General features: G+C 44.2%; 1 protein-coding gene across 1 annotated transcript in view; it reads right to left on the bottom strand.

The window, feature by feature from the left end:
- Nucleotides 1-22,627, bottom strand: part of LOC141105219 (FYN-binding protein 1-like) — a 446,065-nt gene that overhangs the window by 245,605 nt on the left and 177,833 nt on the right. The window lies entirely within an intron of this gene.

Genomic DNA, 22,627 nt, shown 5'->3' on the forward strand with positions numbered 1-22,627 from the left:
TCATAGGAGATACTTTAAACGCCTTTACAGGCTACCAGTTTAGAGTGGCACAGGAAGTCTGGTGCTAGAATTATTGCTCTTGCTCTGACGTTCGCCACAATACCTCACATGTGTGGTGCGATCACTGTTTACATATGCGTGCAGGAGTAACATATGGTTCGCATTTGTGTGTAAGCACAGTGGGACGGGGGGCACTTTTAAAAAAAATTTTATATTATTTATTTTATACAAAAAAAATATTTTTTTACACTTTTTTTTTTTTTTTTGTACTAACTTTATTGCTATCACAAGGGTTGAACAACATCCCTTGTGACAGCATGGGCCATGCTTGGGTCTATTGGATCCCCAATCTCTCCTCTGACCTCCCATGCAGCCGATCAGACACAGATCGGTCTGATCGGCTGCTTTCCTGGCCGCTGGTGGCCAGGTAAACAAAGGGGTGGGACTGGAAGTGACTAACTACTCATTGCTTCCAGTTTCCAGGGTTACAAAGAGAGGGGAATGACGTCAGTTGCTCGCTCTCTGTATAGGGCAGCCATTGCCGCCGGCCACATCGCTCCCGGGCACTGCGGTGAGAGGTGGAACCCCCTTCTGCCACCCGCAGAAGCAATCGAGCGGCTAATTAGCCACTCGGATCACTTCTGCAAAAAAGAGAATCGCCAGCTAAAAACATCTGTGGGTGTAGGCATCATCCTGGCATAACAACTGAAACCAAAGGACGTCCATGTATGTACCTTGGGTGTCAAGCGGTTAAAAAAAAAAAATTCACATACATTATATTTGCAGTTAAAAAATAAAATAAACATTTCCATAGGAGCATGCAAAGTATTGCACTTGTGATCAGTGGATCATGGGTGCAATGTCAGGCTGCTCCAGACTCCTTCAGCTCCCTGTCCATAACGAGGTATGGGCTTTAATTTGGAGAGCTTCAGGAAGTGTCAATGGACTAGAATTGCTGTCATCACCACACTTATGTGCCATTGAGAACTGCAAGTCCATCTGCCGTGGTGGCAGATCGTGCTTGTAGTTCATTCATTCGCAGATCTCATTTTAAAAGTCACAGTGGCTGTGGGGGAGAGCATGTAACGTGGCGCAAAAGGTGAAGTTAAGCCTGATGCACAGTAATAGTTACATAGTTAGTCAGGCTGAAAAAAAGACAAAAGTCCATCTAGTTTAACCTATAAAAGGGGGGAAAAAATAGTATACAATCCCATATACACAATCCTATACCCAGAGTTGATCCAGAAGAAGGCAAAAAACCCCAGCAAAGCATGATCTAATTTTCTCCAGCAGGTGAACAAATTCCTTCCTGATCCCCCGAGAGGCAATTGAATATTCCCTGGATCAACATTACCTATAAATGTTAGTATCCAGTTATAAAGAATGCAGTCCTTTTTTAAAGCAATCTACTGAGCTGGCCAGAACAGCTCTTGAGGGAGTCTATTCCACATTTTCACAGCTCTTACTGTGAAGAAACCTTTCCGTATTTGGAGATTAAATCTCTTTTCCTCCAGAAATAAAGAGTGGACCCTTGTCCTCTGTGATGACCTTAAAGTGATTGTAAAGGCTCGCTTTAAAAAAAAATAAAAATAAACAACAAACATGTTATACTTACCTCCTCTGTGCAGTTGGTTTTGGACAGAGCAGCCCAGATCCTCCTCTTCTCGGGTCCCTTTTTGCTGCTCCCAGCCCTTCCCTCCTTTGACTACAGGTTGTCACCCAAGCCGAGTCAGAGCTCCATGTATCCATTCAGACACAAAGCCCCGACCTGGCCCCTTCTCCTCTCTCCCCTGATTGGCTGACTTTGACAGCCACAGGAGCCATTAGCGTCACTGCTCTGTCTAGATGGCTGAGGGGATCGTGGACATTGCTGGAGAGAGAAGGAGCTCAGGTAGGTAATTGGGGGGTGCTGGGGGGGCTGCAACACACAGCAGGTTTTTTTATCTTAATTCATTAAGATAAAAAAACTTCTGCCTTTACAACTCCTTTTTAAAGTGAATAACTCAACACCAAGTTCACTATATGGACCACTTATGTATTTATACATAATGATCACATCCCCCTTTAATCACCTCTTCTAAAGAGAAAATAGATTCAGTTCCTCTAATCTTTCCTCATAGATGAGCTCTTCCATGCCTCTTATCAGTTTGGTTGCCCTTCTCTGTACTTTCTCCAGTTCCCCAATATCCTTTTTGTGAACTGGTGACCAAAATTCCAGATGAGGAACCAGCGGAATGAATGAAAAAAAAAAAAAACCTGACAGCTCCATTCTAACTTTAGTACAGCGATTTCCATGGCTGAGCTGTTTTGTTCTGACAGCGGGACAGCCCACACCCACCAGAACACTCCAGCTATCGCTCTCAGCTATCGGCTGAGAGCGCTGATCGGGAGCTGGTCGGCTGCTGGTTTTCCAGCATGCTCGTCCGACAGAAGGCGGCAGAACTACCTGCTTCTGTTAGACTGGCTGCCATACACACGGGCCAAATGCCAGCCAGTTTATATTGAACCAACCGATGTTTACTGAAATTTGGCCCATGTATACTAGGCATAAGGCTTTCAAGCCAAGTACACTTTCACTAGAGCAAATTACTTTGAACAACACAAAAAATTACCATCACTCGTTCCAACTAATCACCACCAAAAGCCTAATAAAATTGTCAAAAAATATTAGGTCAACAGCAAGGTGTTTGTTGCATAGGTGTTTCCAATATAGAAACAATATGGAATGAGTGCCTACTATTGTCTGCCTTGATATGGTGATTGACTTTCCTTCTGTATTTATGACAACTAAATTCAAGCTCAAAATGTCGTTTTTTAGGGCCAATTCACACTATACAGGGTGGCAAATCACAGAGCAGCCAGAGTGATCACCTCACCAGCCGATCTGGGTTGCTGGCTGAGTTAGGGGGCAGTGTGATGTGATATTTTTTTTTTGGTACAAGCTTTATTTGTAGTGTACAAAACGTACTCTTCATTCACTGCAACGTTGAGCAACACGCTGCACTGCCTCTGCCTGACATTGCAGTGCAATTTGGGCTGGTGCGCTGCAATAAAATGCAGCATGTCTTTGCTGCTAACCTAGCCTACTTGGCTGCATTGCAGTGTGAATGGGACACAGGAAACAATTATGGGAATTTAAGATACAAATAGCAAAATATAATATGGGATTTGTGTTCCCTATTTCATGTATACCAAAATGTAATGGTATAATTTTAAGAGAAAAGATCTGGTATGGATGTTAAGGGGAAGTCCATCTGTATTTCCACAGAATGCGGGCAGGGGGCAAGCTTTTCTAACCACTTAAGGACTAGCCTTGTTTTGAGATTTTGGTGTTTACATAGTTACATAGATAGTAAGGTTGAATAAAGACACCATTCCATCCAGTTCAACCTGAGTGAGTGTGGGTGTGTGTCTACAATTATCCCTATTTATTTAAGGTACCCATATAGCGCTGTTTAAAACAGCTTTTTTTTCAGAAAATTACTTAGAACCCCCAAACATTATATATTTTTTTTTCTAACGCTCTAGAAAATAAAATGGCGGTCATTGCAATCCTTTTTTTTTTTTTTTTGCGCAATGGTCTTACAAGCCCACTTTTTATGGAAAAAATTCACTTTTTTAATAAAAAAATAAGACAACAGTAAAGTTAGTCCAATTTTTTTTTTTATATTGTGAAAGATAATGTTACGCCGAGTAAATTGATACCCAACATGTCACGCTTCAAAATTGCGCCCGCTCGTGGAATGGCGTCAAACTTTTACCCTCAAAAATCTCCATAGGCAATGTTTAAAAAATTCTACAGGTTGCATGTTTTGTGTTACAGAGAAGGTCTGGAGCAAGAATTATTGCTCTTGTTCTACTGATCGTGGCGATACCTCACATGTGTGGTTTTTACCACCGTTTTCATATGCGGGCTCTACTCACGTATGCGTTTGCTTCTGCGTGCGAGCTCGTCGGGACGGGGCGCTTTAAAAAAACATTTTTTTTTCTTATTTATTTTACTTGATTTTATTTATTTTTTCACTGTTTAAAAAAAAAATAAATGGGTCACTTTTATTTCTATTACAAGGAATGTAAACATCCTTTGTAATAGAATAAAAGTATGACAGGACCTCTTAAATATGAGATCTGGGGTCAAAAAGTCCTCAGATCTCATATTTGGACTAAAATGCAAAAAAAAAAAAAATTGCCTTTAAGACGTATGAGCGGAAGTGACGTTTTGACATCGCTTCTGCCCTCCTATGGTATGGAGACGGTGGGGGCCATCTTAGCCTCACTCATCTCCATACCACAGACGTGAAAGAACCCGACGGCTCCGTTAAGCGGCGGAGGGCGCTGGGGAGAGCGGCGGGAGGGGGGCCCCTCTCCCGCCGCCGATAACGGTGATCTCGCAGTGAATCCGCCGCAGAGACCACCGTTATAGTAAACAGAACTGCCGACTCTAAAGATGGATACCTCGGTTGTGGCAGCAGCTGCTGCCGTTACCGAGATATCCATCTTCAAACTGCCGACATATATGTACATGAGCCGGTCGGTAAGTGGCTAATCATGCTGTGGTTGCTTTTTAGGGCTTTTATTGACTTTTTTTCATGGCTGAGTCATACGCACAGCCAAATTTGACAGGCGTGCAAAGAAATTTGCACAGGCCTAGATCCCTGTTAACTGTCAAACTTGGCTGTGCGGGAGAGTTTGTACAACTGATTCCATCCAATTCACTTTCTTTGGGCTTCCTGCACGCAGCTCAGCTGCGAAAAAAGTAAACAAATGGCTCTGGCCTTTGCATGGGACTAAGGCCTCATGCACTCGAGACGCTGGTGCATGAAGCTGAAACTGGCGTTTAGAAATGCCCATTTTGCTGAGTTTGCATGCCGCGTTTAGCCGCGTTTGCGTCTAGAAGCGTCTGCAGAACAGAGAATGACATTTTGCGACCCAACTTTGGGGCCCCGTATCTCAGGGCCACTTAGTGCTAGGAACCCCAAATTTGGTGTGTTAACACAATCGACCTATCACTACAACATATCCATAATTTGGGGTTTCTAGCACTAAGTGATATGGGGCCCCAAAGTCAGGTCACAAAATGTCATTCTCTGCTGCAGAAAAGTGCTTGACATTTTGCGACCTGACTTTGGGGCCCCATATCTTGGGGCCACTTAGAGCTAGAAACCCCAAATTTGGTGTGCTAACATAGCTGGACTAACACTATAAAATATCCAAATTTTGGGGTTCCTAGCTCTAAGTGGCCCTGAGATATTACATGGGCCCCAAATTCGGCTCACAAAATGTCATTCTCTGCTGCAGAAGTGCTTGACATTTTGCGACCGAACTTTGGGGCCCCGTATCTCGGGGCCACTTAGTGCTAGAAACCCCAATGTGATATGTTATAGTGCTAGGTCTACTGTGTTAGCATACCAAATTTGGGGTTTCTAGCACCAAGTGGCCCCGAGATATGGGGCCCCAAATTTGGGTCGCAAAATGTTATTTTCTGCTCTGCAGACGCTTCTAGACGCAAACGCGGCTAAATGCAGCATGCAAACGCGGCAAAACGGGCATTTCTAAACGCCCGTTTCAGCTTTTAAAAACATGTGTTCATCAGAGTTTGCACTGGCATCTCGTGTGCATGAGGCCTTAGTGTCCTAATGAATTAGCCTTTAAAGAAAACAAACTGTTAAAACTTTACCCCCCCCTTTTTTTTTGCACCTGAAATGTGTTTCTGTGCCCTGTACTGGGCCGTCCTTTAACAGCATGAGGATGCCCAGGTGTTGCTTGCATCCCCATGCTGTTAGTCCCATAGATGTCTATTGGGACACACAGCTTCATGGACACAGCCCCTGTGTCTCAATTGTGATATCTGCGTGGTTGAGAATGCGTGTCCCCAAACTCACCCTGGGTGCATTCAGGGACACGCACCCACACAGATGTCACATTGGTACACATAGTTGCCAACAGTCCCGATTTTCCCAGGACAATCCCGATTTTGGGACTCTTGTCCCAATCGGAGGCTGTCCCGATTTGGGATTTTGCCTTTTTTGTCCAGGGAAATCGGGAATGTTTGCTTTTGCAGCAGCTGGCTCCAACAAAATGGCCACCAGCACCGCCGCTAGATCCTTCCCCTTGTGTTCAGTGGAGAGGGGAGGGAGCTCGATCCGTGCAGCCAATGAATCGACTTCTCTCTTCACAATACTGAAGCTGGGGTTAGCTGCACGGATTGGCCCCTCCCCTCTCCACTGAACACATGGCGCCGGCCACTCGTGGAGTTTCTTCTGCTCTCTCTTGTCCCTCTCAGTGTAAAGCCCAGGCAGCGATGTAACTGTAATGTACAGGGGGGAGGGTAGTAACTATGTACAGGGGGGTTAACTATATACAGGAGGGGTTACTATGTACAGGGGGGGTTACTATGTACAGGGGGGGGTTACTATGCACAGGGGGGTAACTATGCACAGGGGGGTAACTATGTACAGGGGGATAACTAGGGGGAGATGGGTAAGGGGAGGGAGTAACTATGTACAGGGAGGTTAACTATGGCTCTGCCTGGGACACTGATGGTGGCAGGCGACGTGGCAGGTGACACACTTAGGGATCCCACTGATTTGGCATTATGGTGAGTTGAATGATTTCATTCTATATTACAATGTAATAATAGAAATAATGCACTTCAATCATCCTGACACCATAACAACCATGGTGCCGGGATGATTGAAATGCTAACACCAGGTGTTTGGAGTATCTTTATCTGCTGATTGTTAGACTTTCTAGAATACACATATTTCTATTGTTGTGTAGGATCTGGGGCTGCTTTCCCTCCATCCCTCTCCCCCCTTTCCCCCTTTCCCTCTCCATCCCTCATTCATCTCAGACTCTAACCACACCTCTTTGAACCACGCCCATTTAAGCCACACCCATTTTATCATATGCCATGCCTACAAACGCATGCCCCACCCCTAATTATAATAAGACTCCGCCTACAGCCAAAAAAGTGTCCCTAAAATTTTTTTTACAATGTTGGTAACTATGGCTGTCTGTGCAGCCACATGTCCCAATGCACATCTCTGGGACTGCCAATATGGTATGCACACAACACCTTGCATCCCCGTGCTGGTAAAAGATGGCCCTGCACTAGGCACGCAGCTAATCACCCTGTATGAACAGGGCCTTGAATTTAAACTTCTGTTGGGTTTTAATTTAGGTCACACGAACTGCCATTTGATTGCTAAATACACAATGCAAAGTGGAACTGCAATAAATGCACTGAACAAGAGTGTACACTTTCCTAAATCCCTTAACTGATCATCTGATTATCTTCATATTTTTCTACCTGTTTTTATGCAATTCCTTTTGGTAAATTCAGAAAAAACAGGAAAATAAACCCCTCCAGCATGGAATAATCTATATTGCTACTTCTGCATGCACTTTCTTTTCATGTACTTTGCTTCAAATAGCAACTGCTGACTATGATCCTGATTTACTTATGTGTATATGGCTTTGCATTGGTTATGCATGGACAAGGGGCATTATGACAATATTTGCTGTGCACCAACAATGTACTAGGACACAGTGTATACACTAAATTACCAAAAAGTATTGGGACACCTGCCTTTACACGCACATGAACTTTAATGGCATCCCAGTCTTAGTCCGTAGAATTCAATATTGAGTTGGCTCACCCTTTGCAGTTATAACAGCTTCAACTCTTCTGGGAAGGCTGCCCACAAGGTTTACGAGTATGTCTATGGGAATGTTTGACCATTCTTTCAGAAGCGCATTTGTGAGGTCAGGCACTGATGTGGACAAGAAGGCCTGGCTCACAGTCTCCGCTCTCATTCATCCCAAAGGTGTTCTATCAGGTTTAGGTCAAGACTCTTTAAAGGCCAGTCAAGTTCCTCCTCATCCATGTCTTTATGGACCTTGCTTGTGCACTGGTGCACAGTCATGTTGGAACAGGAAGAGGACATCCCCAAACTGTTCCCACAAAGTTGGAAGCATGAAATTGTCCAAAATGTCTTGGTATGCTGACGCCTTAAGACCCTTTGCACACTGGGGCACTTTGCAGGCGCTACAGCACTAAAAATAGCGCCTGCAAAGCGCCCTGAAAGAGCCGCTGCTGTGTCTCCAATGTGAAAGCCCCGAGGGCTTTCACACTGGAGCGGTGCGCTGGCAGGACTGTAAAAAAAGTCCTGCTAGCAGCATCTTTGGAGCGGTGAAGGAGCGGTGTATACACTGCTCCTGCCCATTGAAATCAATGGGGCAGCGTGGCTATACCGCTGGCATAGTGCTGCTGCAGTGGTGGTTTTAACCCTTTCTCAGCCGCTAGTGGGGGGTAAAAGTGCCCCGCTAGTGGGCGAATAGCGCCGCGAAATTGGTGGTAAAGTACTGCCGGCGCCGGCGCCGCCCCCACCCCAGTGTGAAAGGGACCTAAGAGTTACCTTCACTGGAACTAAGGGGCCAAGCCCAACCCCTGAAAAACAACCCCACACCATAATCCCCTCTCCACCAAATGATTTGGACCAGTGCAAACAGCAAGGTCTATAAAGACATGGGTGAGCGAGTTTTGGGTGAAGGAACTTGACTGGCCTGCTCAGTCCCGACTTCTACAAGACAGAATACCTTTGGGATGAATTAGAGCGGAAACTGCTTTTGCTAATATAGTGTATGTGGAGTTCACTAAAAAACTTTTTTTTTTTTTGCAATGTAAACTCCAACATCCAAACATATGGCAGTGAAGCTGTGGTATGACCAAACTAAAAATGTGATTTTCTGCAAAATTTCTGAAATAAACCACTGTTTGCATTTTTAACACACATGTCATGTAGATATAAACCTGCATGTAGTGCACTTAGATATATTTAAGGACCACTGTAAAACAAAAAACTAATTTGTAAGAAACCATGCACTGGGGGGGAATGTTTTGCTCAAGATGTAAGAGATTCCATACACTGGTACATAGAATTGAGATTCCAGAGATAAACTCTAATACGCACGCTACCCTTTTTTCTTAGCTGGGTGCATTTCTCATTGTTAGAAGACATTCACATTTTTATTTTTTTAAGAAAATGATGACCCATGTGTTCTGTTGTGCACCTTATAGGAACAGGAGGTCCAAAAGCGGCCTTATTTAGGTGTTTAACAAACACAACAAATACTGACTGCAGTTTAGGATTGAACATCAGTGCACAGGCAATTAGATAGGTACAGGGATCAGGATTGCTATGTGTGCACTTACTAGTTTGCATGCGGGCACACTATGCAAGTGTACCCTAATGATTAATCGCTGCTCTTGTTAATGTTAATATTAGTAAATCAGATCCTGTGTATAAAGTCATAAATGATATGGGCAATATCATGTAAAAACAAATTTTTGGGAAAATCCCAAATGAGGACACCCAAAGAAATTGACACATTGCGGAGGGAACTCCATGAGTAAAACATTCATGGGCGAGCTGCAATTGCCAAACCACTAGTGACCAATATTAATTCTCAGAAAAGGAAAAAGTGGCGCAACACCCATAATATGTGGACTACTGATCAATGGAAGACTGTAAAATGGTCCGATGAATTGAGCTTCACACTGTTCCCAACCACCAGACGTGTTTACGTGTGGTGAACACCATCCCAAGCGTACGACATCTTGTGGCAACAGTAAAGCATGGTGGCGGCACAATCATGGTTTGGGCAGCCATATCTTGGTATTCTGCAGGCCCCATCATCAAAGGTACATAGTTACATAGTCAGGTTGAAAAAAGACGCAAGTCCATCAAGTTTAACCAATAAAAAAAATACAATTCCATATACACAAACCTACACCAACAGTTGATCCAGAGGAAGGCAAAAACCCCAGCAAAGCATGCTCCAATTTGCTACAGCAGGGGAAAAAATTCCTTCCTGATCCCCTGAGAGGCAATCGGATTCTCCCTGGATCAACTTTACCTATAAATGTTAGTACTCAGTTATATTGTGTACATTTAGGTAAGAATCCAGGCCTTTTTTAAAGCAATCGACTGAGCTTGTCAGAACCACCTCTGGAGGGAGTCTATTCCACATTTTTACAGCTCTTACTATGAAGAAACCTTTCCGTATTCGGAGATGAAATCTTTTTTCCTCTAGATGTAAAGAGTGCCCCCTAGTTCTCTGTGATGACCTTAAAGTGAATAACTCAACACCAAGTTCATGATATGGACCACTTATGGATTTGTACTTGTTGATTATATCCCCCCTTAATCTCCTCTTCTCAAGAGGGAATAGATTCAGTTCCTCTAATTTCCTCATAGCTGAGCTCCTCCATGCCTCTTATCAGTTTCGTTGCCCTTCTCTGCACTTTCTCCAGTTCCCCAATATCCTTTTTGAGAACTGGTGCCCAAAACTGAACTACATATTCCAGATGAGGTCTTACTAATGATTTAAACAGGGACAAAATTATCTTTCTCTCTCTAGAGTCCATACCTCTCTTAATACAAGAAAGGACTTTGCTCGCTTTGGAAACCGCAGCTTGGCATTGCATGCTATTATTGAGCTTATGATCTACCAAAACCCCCATATCCTTCTCTACCATTGATTCTCCCAGTTGTACTCCCTCTAGTATGTATAATGCATGCATATTCTTAGCCCCCAAGTGCATAACTTTAAATTTATCAACATTAAACCTCATTTGCCCATTAGTTGCCCAATTAGACAGTGCACTGAGGTCGGCTTGTAAATTGGAGACATCCTGTAAGGACGTTATTCCACTGCGTAGCTTGGTGTCATCTGCAAAGACAGAAATGTTACTTTTAATCCCAGACCCTATATCATTTATAAAGATGTTAAAAAGTAAGGGTCCCAGCACTGAACCTTGGGGTACACCACTGATAACCTTAGACCATTCCGAGCACGAGTCATTAACCACTACTCTCTGAATTCTGTCTTTTAGCCAGTTTTCTATCCATTTACAAATTGATCTTTCCAAGCCTGTATACTTTACCTTACACATGAGCCGTGTGTGGGGAACTGTGTCAAACGCTTTTGCAAAGTCCAGGTATACCATGTCCACAGCCACCCCTCTGTCCAAGGTTTTACTTACCTCCTCATAAAAAGAAATCGGGTTTGTTTGACAACTTCTGTCTTTCATAATTCCATCCATTTTAGCCTCTTAAACTTATTGCCCATGGGAATATACTTATAAAGTTAAATAAAGGTTTAATCCCCTGATTGTCCCCCCAGTACAGGTTTTAGCATCAGGGTCTGCGTCGCCCCAGGCAGCGTCAGATTAGTGCCAGTAGCGCTTACACCCACGCACGCACCATACCCCTCCCTTAGTAGTATAGTGTCTGAACGGATCGATATCTTTGATCTGATCAGAACTATATTAGCATCCCCAATAGTTTAGGGTTCCCAAAAACGCAGCATTAGCGGAATCAGCCCAGATACCTGCTAGCACCTGCGTTTAGCCCCTCCGCCCAGCCCAGCCCACCCAAGTGCAGTATCGATCGATCACTGTGACTTACAAAACACTAAACACATAACTGCAGCATTCGAGTCAGGCCTAATCCCTGCGAACGCTAACAGTTTTTTGGTAGCATTTGAGGCAGTCCCTGACAGTCAAAGGTACACTAGTGAAGGTTTCTGAGCATGACAGATGAGAGTGAAGAGGAAGTCGCCCTTCTGTCAGATTCAGGCTCAGAATATGAACCTGTAGACAGCAGCGGCACCCTGACAGCTAGCTCTGACGACGGAGTAGTGGTCCCTACCAAGGTCAGGCGTACCCGACCCCATTCTGCTGCTGTTGTTGAGGTGCAAGAACCGCAGGGCTCTCATATGGAGCAGAGAGCCAGTACTAGTGCCAATCATCCTTCTGGTGAACTGGCAAGCACCAGCGGCCTAGTATATCCCGGTCGTGCATCCAGCACTGCAGTAACACTTGGTGACGTGGCAAGTCCCATAAGTGCAGTTCAAGCTGGTGAGGTGGCTAGCACAACTAGTGTCCCTCAGCCACCAAGAAGACAAAGAAAGGCCCGTCGAGCCCATAGTGCCCTTCCTGCTACAGGTGGAAACAGTTGATTTCACTAGTGTGTGTTTTAGTGCATTGAAATTAAAAAAAGTGTTTTTTTTCCAAAAAAATTGCATTTGAAAAATCGCTGCGCAAGTACTGTGTAAAAAAAAAAAATTGCAACACCCACCATTTTTAATCTGTAGGGCCATTGTTTAAAAAAAATATATATAATGTTTGGGGGTTCAAAGTAATTTTCTAGTAAGAATTTTTATTTTTCATGTAAACAAATAGTTTTAGAAAGGGGTTTGTCTTCACGTGGTTAGAAGAGTGGGTGATGTGTGACATAAGCTTCTAATGTTGTGCATAAAATTCCAGGACAGTTCAACCCCCCCCCCCCCCCCCCATGACCCCTTTTTGGAAAGTAGACACCCCAAGGTATTTGCTGATAGGCATGATAGCCATATTTAATATTTTGCCACAAGTTTCGGGAAAATTACAAACATTTTTTTCTTTTTTTTTTGCACAAAGTTGTCACTAAATGATATATTGCTCAAACATGCCATGGGCTTATGTGGAATTACACCCCAAAATACATTCTGCTGCTTTTCCTGAGTATGGGGATACCACATGTGTGGTGTGCCTTCAGGCTTTCTAAAGGGCGTAAAATGGTGATTTCACTTCCTCACTACCTATCACAGTTTCGGAGGCCATGAAATGTCAAGATAGCACAAAACCCCCACAAATTAGCCTATTTTGGAAAGTAGACACCCCTAGGTATTTGCGAAGAGGCATGGGGAGTATTTTGCAGCTCTCATTTGTTTTTGAAAATGAAGAAAGAAAAGAAATTTTTATTTTTTTTTCAATTTGCAAAACTTTGTGACAAAAAGCGATACTCAACATGCCTCTCAGCAAATAGCTTGGGGTGTCTACTTTTCAAAATGGGGTCATGGGGGGGGGGGGTTGTGCTATCTGGGCATTTCATGGCCTCCGAAACTGTGATAGGCAGTGATTGATAATAAACAGTGCAGCGCTGGACATAAATCTGGATGAATAATTATACCAAATAGTGATGATAATACTAGTGAAAAATATTAACAACAATAAAAGTGACAATATGCTGATAAAATGCTATGAGCAATCTATAATAATAATAATGAGCCACCAATGTGTAAACATTCGTCAGTGGAAAAACGTGCTCTTAAAACCTAAAATATAATCTGAAACAATATTGAAAATAAAAAATATAGTCCAAAAATATCCAAAAAAGGTGTAAAATAAAGAGTGCAGAATCACAATCCAATAATCCACTCGATAGTGCCGCCCACCACCGGAGAAAATGGAGGCTTACCAGAAAGCCTGCGACCGCCCTTATTCAGGGGGGGTCAAGACAGGCTTAGTAGATCACCGTTGATATCCTATTGGAACCGCAGCCGATGTCCCTCTGACCTCCATCAATGTTGGCTTCTCAGCAACAGCAGGAGACACTCAGGAGAAAATGGTGGTCCCAGAAAGGTTCATGCAGCCAATATTCCAGCAAGGATAAATCATAAAAAAGAAGAAGGGACTCCAATTTTCTCCGATGGTGGGCGGCACTATCGAGTGGATTATTGGATTGTGAATCTGCACTCTTTATTTTTTTTTGGATATTTTTGGACTATATTTTTTATTTTCAATATTGTTTCAGATTATATTTTAGGTTTTAAGAGCAGGTTTTTCCACTGACGAATGTTTACACATTGGTGGCTCATTATTATTATTATTATTTTTATAGATTGCTCATAGCATTTTATCAGCATATTGTCACTTTTATTGTTGTTAATATTTTTCACAAGTATTATCATCACTATTTGGTATAATTATTCATCCAGATTTATGTCCAGTGCTGCACTGTTTATTATCCATACATTTTTTTGCCTTATATCGGGGTTGTAGTGTCCAGCAGCATGACTCATATATTTATGCACAATTCTTTATTTATTTATTGTGATAGGCAGTGAGGAGTGAAATCAAAAATTTACGCCCTTTAAAATCCTGAAGGCTAGGCTTCCAAAAAGTCTTACACATGTGGTATCCCCATACTCAGGAGAAGCAGCAGAAGGTATTTTGGGGTGTAATTCCACATATAACCATGGCATGTGTGAGCAATTTATCATTTAGTGACAACTTTGTGTAATTTTTTTTTTTTGTCATTTTTTAATCACTTGTGACGAAAAATAAAACATTGTAAATGGGCTCAACATGCCCCTCAGCAATTTCCTCGGGGTGTCTACTTTCCAAAATGGGGTCATTTGGGGGAGGGGGTTGTACTGCCCTGCCATTATAGCACTTCTAGAAATGAGATAGGCAGGCATAAACTAAAAGCTTCGTAAATTCCAGAAAATGTACCCTAGTTTGTAGATGCTATAATTTTTGCGCAAACCAATAAATATACACTAACTGACATTTTTTCACAAAAAGTAGAGAATATCATTTTTTTCCATTTATATTGCAAAAAATAAAAACTGCATAGATGATCAAATACCACCAAAAGAAGGCTCTATTTGTGGGGGGAAAAAAGGACATAAATTTTGTTTGGGTACAGCATTGCATGACCGCGTAATTACCAGTTAAAGCAGCACAGTGCCAAATTGTAAAAAGTGTTCTGGTCAGGAAGGGGGTAAAACCTTCCCGGGCTGAAGTGGTTAAAATATTTTTATCCAACAAGAACTCATCCATGTGGTCTTTTATTAAACTCTCCAGAATCTTCCCGACTATAGAAGTTAAACTAAGAGGTCTATAGTTACTTGGTAAAGACTTTGATCCCTTTTTAAATATGGGCACCACATTGGCCCTGTGCCAATCCAGTGGTACCATTCCAGTTAACGAATCCCTAAAAACAATGACCTTGAAATGACAGAGCTCAATTCTTTTAGGATCCGTGGGTGGATGCCATCTGGTCCAGGTGCTTTATCCACCTTTATTCTGTCTAAATATTTCTGGACCATAGCCCCAAATGATCCACAATGGCTCAAAAGGCATATGTCAATACCACCCCCATTAAGGAATTATGGACATGAGTTCCCCCATGCTCCTTTTTATACACAGAGCTGAATAAAGTAGAGAAGAGAGCTCAGAGCTTGAGTCATGTTTACAATGGAAATGTCACCCCTGTGTCTGCTCTAATTGGCAAACATGGCTACAGTCATAGGCATTAGGATACATATATATTCTGACATTAGAAAAGATAAAGGACAGTTGAATGGACCCTGTCACCAACTGAATCACAGAATTTTGGGCTTTAATTTTTGTCTTTGTATACAGGGCACTGAACAGTATCACAGCACTGTCCAAACAGAGGCAGTGCAAAATCATATATGAATTATGCAAAACTTGCTTAGTAACAGAACAAAAAAAAACAACAGGGAAAATCTGCAAAATAACATTAGGTAATATCTTGATGACAGTGTAAAAAAAAGATTGATGAACGCAAGTGAAAGAGTCTATTCAAAGAATTATAAACAAAATTTACATAAAGAGGAACAACACGAGAGAAGATCTGCAACATTTCTGGTAAAAGGATTTCAAACTTATGCAACTGCAGGATTTCCTAAATATTCTCTGCATCCTTCCGACAACCAGTATTGTAAGTCGTAGAAAAAAAATACATTTACAGAACAAAGGCTAATTGATAGTTTCAGAAAACTGTGAAAGGTGATAATGTTAAACAGTCCTTTAGTTGGAAACTTTAGTAAACAGAAGAATTTTTTTTATGGCAATAATTTACGTTGTTCAGAAAAAAACTAATTCAGTAATATGATGTATATCTAAATGTATTAATGAAATCAGATGTGCACCATACATTATGGGATGAATTTCAATGTGGTTCTAAAGTCTTATGCCCCGTACACACGGTCGGATTTTCCGACCGTGTGTAGGCTCTATCACACATTTTCCATCGGATTTTCCGACACACAAAGTTTGAGAGCAGGCTATAAAATTTTCCGACAACAAAATCCGTTGTCGGAATTTCCGATCGTGTGTACACAAATCCGACGCACAAAGTGCCACGCATGCACAGAATAAATAAAGAGATGAAAGCTATTGGCTACTGCCCTGTTTATAGTCCTGACGTACGTGTTTTACGTCACCGCGTTCAGAATGATCGGATTTTCCGACAACTTTGTGTGACCGTGTGTATGCAAGACAAGTTTGAGCCAACATCCGTCGGAAAAAATCCTAGGATTTTGTTATCGGAATGTCCGATCAATGTCCGACCGCGTGTACGGGGCAATAATGTGCATTCCATTATTCAAGCTAAAAAACACTCCACTACCTGTCCTACCCCCCCGTCCCTAAAAACTTACCTGGCTCCTGGCACCTATCCAGCGATGTTCCAGCTGCACCTCCACTTCTTGTTCTCACATGAGACACTGGAAGCAGTGGGAGCTAAAGTCTGCTGTTGGCTGACATCACTCAGCCGGCCCAAGCTAGGGAAAGAAACCAAATTTACAGTTGGGATGCACCCAGATGCCTGGACCGGCAGCTGGCTCAACCTCTCAGCTGCACTGCTGGGAGACTGAGCTTTCCCTTCCCTCCCCAGCCCGGCACTCCAGTGAGTGCTGGAGGGGCAGAGCTGAGAACCAGTGACCAGTAACAGTTACCGCTCTCTGCTGAGAGAAGAGGGGAGAACTGATCAATGCTGCGTCAACCTAGGTGAGTATACTTTTTTTTGTAAACCCTGAACTTCTCTTTTAACATTTCCATTTAGAGATCCAAGCTTGATGTGGCTGGTACGACAGCAGTCTTGGTTTGCATATTCAAAATTCTAAATCCATCACACTGCCCTGACAAAACATCCAGGTGCCATTTAATCCTTTGCTTAAAGTTAGCAACTGATGCATGCAGTAAATATAAAGTATGTTAGGATATAAGGTAGCATAAGATAAATAGAAAGACTAAAAAGACTTAAAGTGGAACTTCAAGCAAAATAAAAAGTTTGTTAACCAGTTCCCGCATGGCCTATAGCAGATTGATGGCTGGGTGGGACATTCCTCCTTCCAGGTGGACTTCATATGGCATCCTCCCGGTCATGCAGCATGTGCGCACCCCTGGGGGTGCGCAGCGATCGGTGTGGAGATGTGTTCCTCGGACACAGCACATCACCAATCAGAGTAAAGAGCCAATGACATTGGCTTTTTTCCATCAGTGCCCATCAGTACGGCTTATCAGTGGCCATCAGTGCTGCCTCATCAGTGGCCAAAATAAGAAAAACACAGTGGTGATTAAATATGACACCTCTATCTGTCTCCACAAAATGATAGAAATTTCATTTGGGTACAGTGTTCCATGACCGCGCAATTGTCATTCAAAGTGTGACAATACTAGAAGCTGAAAATTGGCCTGGGCAGAAAGGGGGAGAAAGTGCCCAGTAGGCAAATGGTTAAGCAAACAATAAAGCCCCGTACACACAGGCAGAATGTTGGAAGACATTTGCCGGTACAAAAAACACTGGCCGATATTCTGTCCGTGTGTATGTCAGTCTGTCTGACAGAAGCCGGCTGGAAAACCAGCAGCCGACCAAATCCCGATCAGCACTCTCAGCCAATGGCAGAGAGCGCTGATCGGAGTGTCCTGGTGGTGGAGGGGGGGGGGTGTGCCCCTGTCAAAACAGCTCAGAAGGGGAGATTGCTGAACTAATGGTTAGTTCAGTTAGTTAGCATGGTTAGTAAAGCGGCTCCCGACTGGAGCTATCACTTTTTTTTTTTTTTCTGTAGTGTGTACCAGGCTTAAGCCTTCATTATTACTATCCTAAATATGTTATCTTGAATGTTTTCTACTTCATTCTGAAATATTTACAAGTGGAGCCTCATTTGCTGTCTAAGGCCAGCAAAACCATGGTCCCACTGAGGAATTTGCAGCGTTGTCAGAAACAAAGAGCTTGTAAGGCATCAGCGGTTATGTGACTGAAAATAACATAATAAAATAAGGTAGTTGAAAGTACGACTGTTCGCTGAATTATGTTAACCGTGATGAAGATTTTAGAATGTTTATTTTTGGATGCTTGCCCTATACTTAGAAGACAGAGGGGTTGATTTACTAAATGCAAATAAGCTGTCCACTTTGCAAGGGAAGTTGCACTTTGCAAGGGAATTTTCCCTAGAGCTTAGTGAATGTGGTGAAATTCTGCTGACTTTCATCATCCAATCTTGTGCAAGAAAAAATGTTGCTTTTTTTTTTCCTTGTATGTGAAGCGCCCACCTACTTAGGTGTGTGCTAAAGTAGTCAGTTAGGATTAGTGTCAGGTAAAATTGCCAGTGTTTTACCCTGTTGGTGTAAGCTGGTTGGCTAATGTGGTTGGGAGGTTTGTTAGAATAGAGGAAGGTGTGGCCACCTACACTCTGCCCTGTAAGATTTGCCTCACTTTCCCTGAAATGTTCTGGAAAGTGGGTGGAACAAAAGGTGAAGAATGGCAGGTAGTTTTTGGAGACCTCTCTGGACCAATCATTGTTTTGCTTGGGCAGAGGCGGGACTGCTTTAAAAGCGAAGGTCACATGCTCCTAGGAGGGTTGGAGATTGAGAAGAAGAAGACAGCATGTAGGGTCTGGTGCAGCTCAGGCACTCTCCCCTCTGGGGAGGGAAATGTGCCATGCGGGGAGGAGAGATGGAGGAGCAAACAGGAGGAAGTTGCTATTACTAACAGGAGGAAGACTGGGTGATCGACCCTCCGTGGCAAACATGGACAATCGATCAGGAGTACAAGTGAGTGGAAACCCAGGGAAACAGTACTTCCAAGAGACTTAAAGGTGTTAAAGTGCGGGTCCTGGAGGAGATACAGATCTTCGGCCTTAAAGAATCAATACCTTAAAAAGAGTGTTGGAGTGCGGGTCAATAAAGAAGTCTGTGCAAGGAGTTGGGCCTTAGAGAATTAATACCCCGGAGAAATCCAATCAGTCGGCCTAAAGAACTTTTTTCAGAGTAACGTTCTTTGGGGATACTTGGGAGTGCTGTACGGTTGGGAAGTAGCAACAAACAGGAGGAAGGAAAGCTGCAAAGTGTAACTGGAAGTAAGTGCAGGTTAAGAGTTATTCAGAGTGGCTCTATATGATCTGGACTATGTATTTTCAGGACTTACTTCACTTAATGCCAAATCTGTAAGAGTTATTCAGAGTGACTCTGTATCACAGTACTGCAATAAGTGCCGGAAAATAATAAAGTTTGATGTTTAAATGTTCTGGACTGTCTGCTGTGTCAATCTGTGCAAGGAAGGGGGTAACGGAACCACACTACAGAAAAGAATTAACTACCAGCAGCTCCTACGGGGGTAGTGCGCTACATGGAGGTCCCACCGAGAGTTTACTTTTCTGTTAGTCCGTTACCCCTAGCAACTTTGCAGACGGTACCTGCAAATCAGTGACTGTATCCCAGATAGTCCAAGTGACCATCGCAGGCGGCACCTTGCCAATTATACAGAGATGTCTGGCGTGACGCCAGCACTGCCACTGTTTGCAACAATTATCCTGCTCCACAGTTGGGAATGTGATGGGAGTTGTGGATGTCGCTGTAGCCCATGGATAAAACATGGACACCAAGGAAGGTGCGGCCGGGAATCAGGGAGATGTTGGTGCCTTACAGTGGGGCATCGCAAGTAACATTATCAGAGATGTACTTACAGAGGCCGAAATGCCGAGAGCGGTTCACCCTTGCGACTAAGCGCAGTCCGCCCCCTGGAGGTGATACAGGGAGTGGATGGCACAAAGAGGCACAGGCTACCCAGAAGGCAGGGGGTAACTTGCGTGAAGTCCTTGCAGGGATGAGCAGCTGTGCAGAGACTGGCAGATGGGATGGTTTGCTGGAGCGGGGTACACAGTAAGTCCAGAACCAGGCTGAGGGTCAAACACACAGGATCTGTATATTCAAACACAGGCTGAGGTAAGGTGTCAGGGAGACACAAGGCAAGTCCAGGTCACAAGCAGAGTTTCAAGGGCAAGGACAAGAGGCAGATCTGGGTCACAGGCAGAGGGTCAAACACAGGAGAGAAGCGGAATCCGTATAAACAAGCCAAGGGTCAGGTCCAGGAGAAGAGCAGAAGAGTCGAGATCAATCCGGATCACAGCAGGTAATCAAGTATCAACAACAGGAACAGGGTATCACAGGAAGCTGAAGACAAACCAGCAATTTGTAATTTGTCTGTGCGCCAGAGAGCGCATGCGCGCAGGGAAACGGCCGGAGCGCCTGGAAGCAACATTCTCCTGACAAACATTTCCACTGTGAATATAGTGACTGCTGCTGTAACCTGCAATTCTACAGTGCCTGCCACCAGGTGTCGCTGTGGTGCATCAAGAAAATGTTGTGTTAGAGTTCCTCGCACGCTGAACCAACGAGCTGAGGGGCGGAGCCACGCCCAAGAGGAGAGAGTGTCAGCGTTCAGCATGCCACATGCTATACCCAAGGCGGAGGAAGCTGGCGGAGTGTGGTCAGAGCCCCCCCACTATGCAGCGGTCAACTGATCGGCAGGATCAAATCTTCATGGACACCGGCATCCGCCTGGAACTCACCGGAGGACTGGCGCTTGGAGTAGTAGAGGGTGTGGAGAGACTTTGCATGCTGTGCCCTGGCTGTCGGAAGCCTACAATGGGAGTCTGTGCCTGGGTCCGCTGTGGACATTGTGGGACGCACGCCTGGGACCTGTACAGCAGGAGGTCCGATACTACTTCGCTAGTTCTACTACCGGACTTTGTTTGCCTCAAGTACAGATGACCGGAGGGGCCGGAGAGGGCCGAGTGTCGCCTGTATCTGCAACAGAAGAGTTCCTGTCTGGTTCAAGGGAATCGGAGGTGCCGGAGGTTCAGGCAGGACCTGTTGGGGAAGCCTGTGGCCTGGCCAGGGACCCGGGGACTGTGGTTGTAGTTGGGAAATCCCCAGAAGAATCCCCTGAAGAGCCGGTCAGTTTAAGTAAGCCCCTTGTTGAGCCCGTCCAGAAGGAGCCGCAGTTAATGGAGGGGGTTCCCTCGGGTGAGCCGGATGGGGTAAATAAGGGCCGGGCTGTGGACTGGGGATCACCAGAAGTGCTGGACAAGTACGGGTCCATGGAACGCCTATTTGAATGGTCGTCCCCAGAGGAAGGTAACTCTAGTGAGGATGATGCACTGTTCTTAGAAAGTTCTACATCAGTGGAAGCTTCCACCGGAACTCCAGAGAATACATCCATGTTTCCAAAACCTTCCATACCCCCATCAGACTCACTCTACAGGAGCATTCTCTTATCAGCAAAGGGCTATCAGGGCCCCGAATTTGTGTGTTCTGGGAGGGCGGGGAAGGCCGAAAGAACTGCCATGTTTATTCAGATTCCAGAGAGATGTTTAAAAGAGGGTTGCACAAGAGTGGGGTTTTGATTACCCCTATGTTCCTGAACAGATAATGGATATTGTTGAAGTTTCTCTGGAAAAATGGGAAGGTGATTTGGTGTGGGACTATTTACATGTGCCTAAACCTCAACGCACACCTGATAGTGAAGTGTGGGTCAGATTCCAGGACATTTATAAAGAATGGCAACTGGGGAGAGCTATTTACAAAGACAGAGTTTTGGTCCTTAAGGCTGGCCAACACACCCGCAGCTCTTCTATATCTGTGAAAGGAACAGGGGACTCTCGCAAAAGACTACCCGACCCTGTTATTATCTGTAAGCAGGACTCTGGTGTAAGGAGCCGCCACAGATATGTTTAAAGTTGTTTTTTTATTGAATGCAAGGGTACAGCTGGGTTAGGGTGGGCTATCCCATGGACTTCCTACACAGGGCAACAGCTTCAGTGCCTACCTGGCCAGTATGGACACTATTCCTCTGCTCCCTGTCAATCCCTTTGTTAGTTCTTTGTTATATAAAATGTTATGAACTCCTGTTAGAGTCATTCAGAAAGTATTTGGCTCATAGACTTAAATGTAACTACCTGGCTTGTCTACTCAGGCTCTGTCCTGCAGGAGTCCCCAGGATTGCAGAGCAACAGAGCAGCAAGAAAGCATTGGGAAGGTGAGCATAAGTGCATTAGAGGTGGGGGAAGCCTGAATGGGAAAAGAAACAGAGTCTCTTTAAGAAGATCCTGCTTTTATGATAGGTAGGAAAAAAATGCCTTGCAGCATAAAGCTTTTTTATGTCTGTTCCTTCCAGACAAAATACTTACCATAATTTTCCTTTCCTGACGCCAATAAATGGCAGCATCAACGCTGTACCTTGGCCTAGGCCAACAAGGCCCAGGCCTAGGGCGGCACTTTGCAGGGGGGCAGCACAAAAAGTGTCCCCGCTGGCTTGTGCTACATTTTTAGTGTAGCGCCAGTCTTATGGGGCAAACTGGGCCGGGAAGCAAATTGGTCTGGCATCCCCATAAAGCGGCCTATCAGCACAGCGGGTCTCTCACCTGAGTTCTCATCTACAGAGAGACAGATGACATAACAAGAGGCTGAAACTGGAGGAGAAAGTCAGCTGACAGGCGCGGGCCAGTAGAGTGAAGAGGGATGATCTCTCAACTGTGTGAGGAGATCCCATGTCAGGAGAGGTGCAGTGGAGACACATGGAGGGAGCCAGGCAAACTCAAAGTACAGAGGCTGAAAGGAAAACAACACCAGTTGAGTGGAAATTGTAGGACAACTACCTAGCTGGGGCTTCTAATCTGGGTAGTAGGGATGGTGCAGATGCAA

The sequence above is a fragment of the Aquarana catesbeiana genome, linkage group LG01 (assembly GCF_042186555.1).
Source record: "Aquarana catesbeiana isolate 2022-GZ linkage group LG01, ASM4218655v1, whole genome shotgun sequence".
NCBI classification, from domain to species: Eukaryota; Metazoa; Chordata; class Amphibia; order Anura; family Ranidae; genus Aquarana; species Aquarana catesbeiana.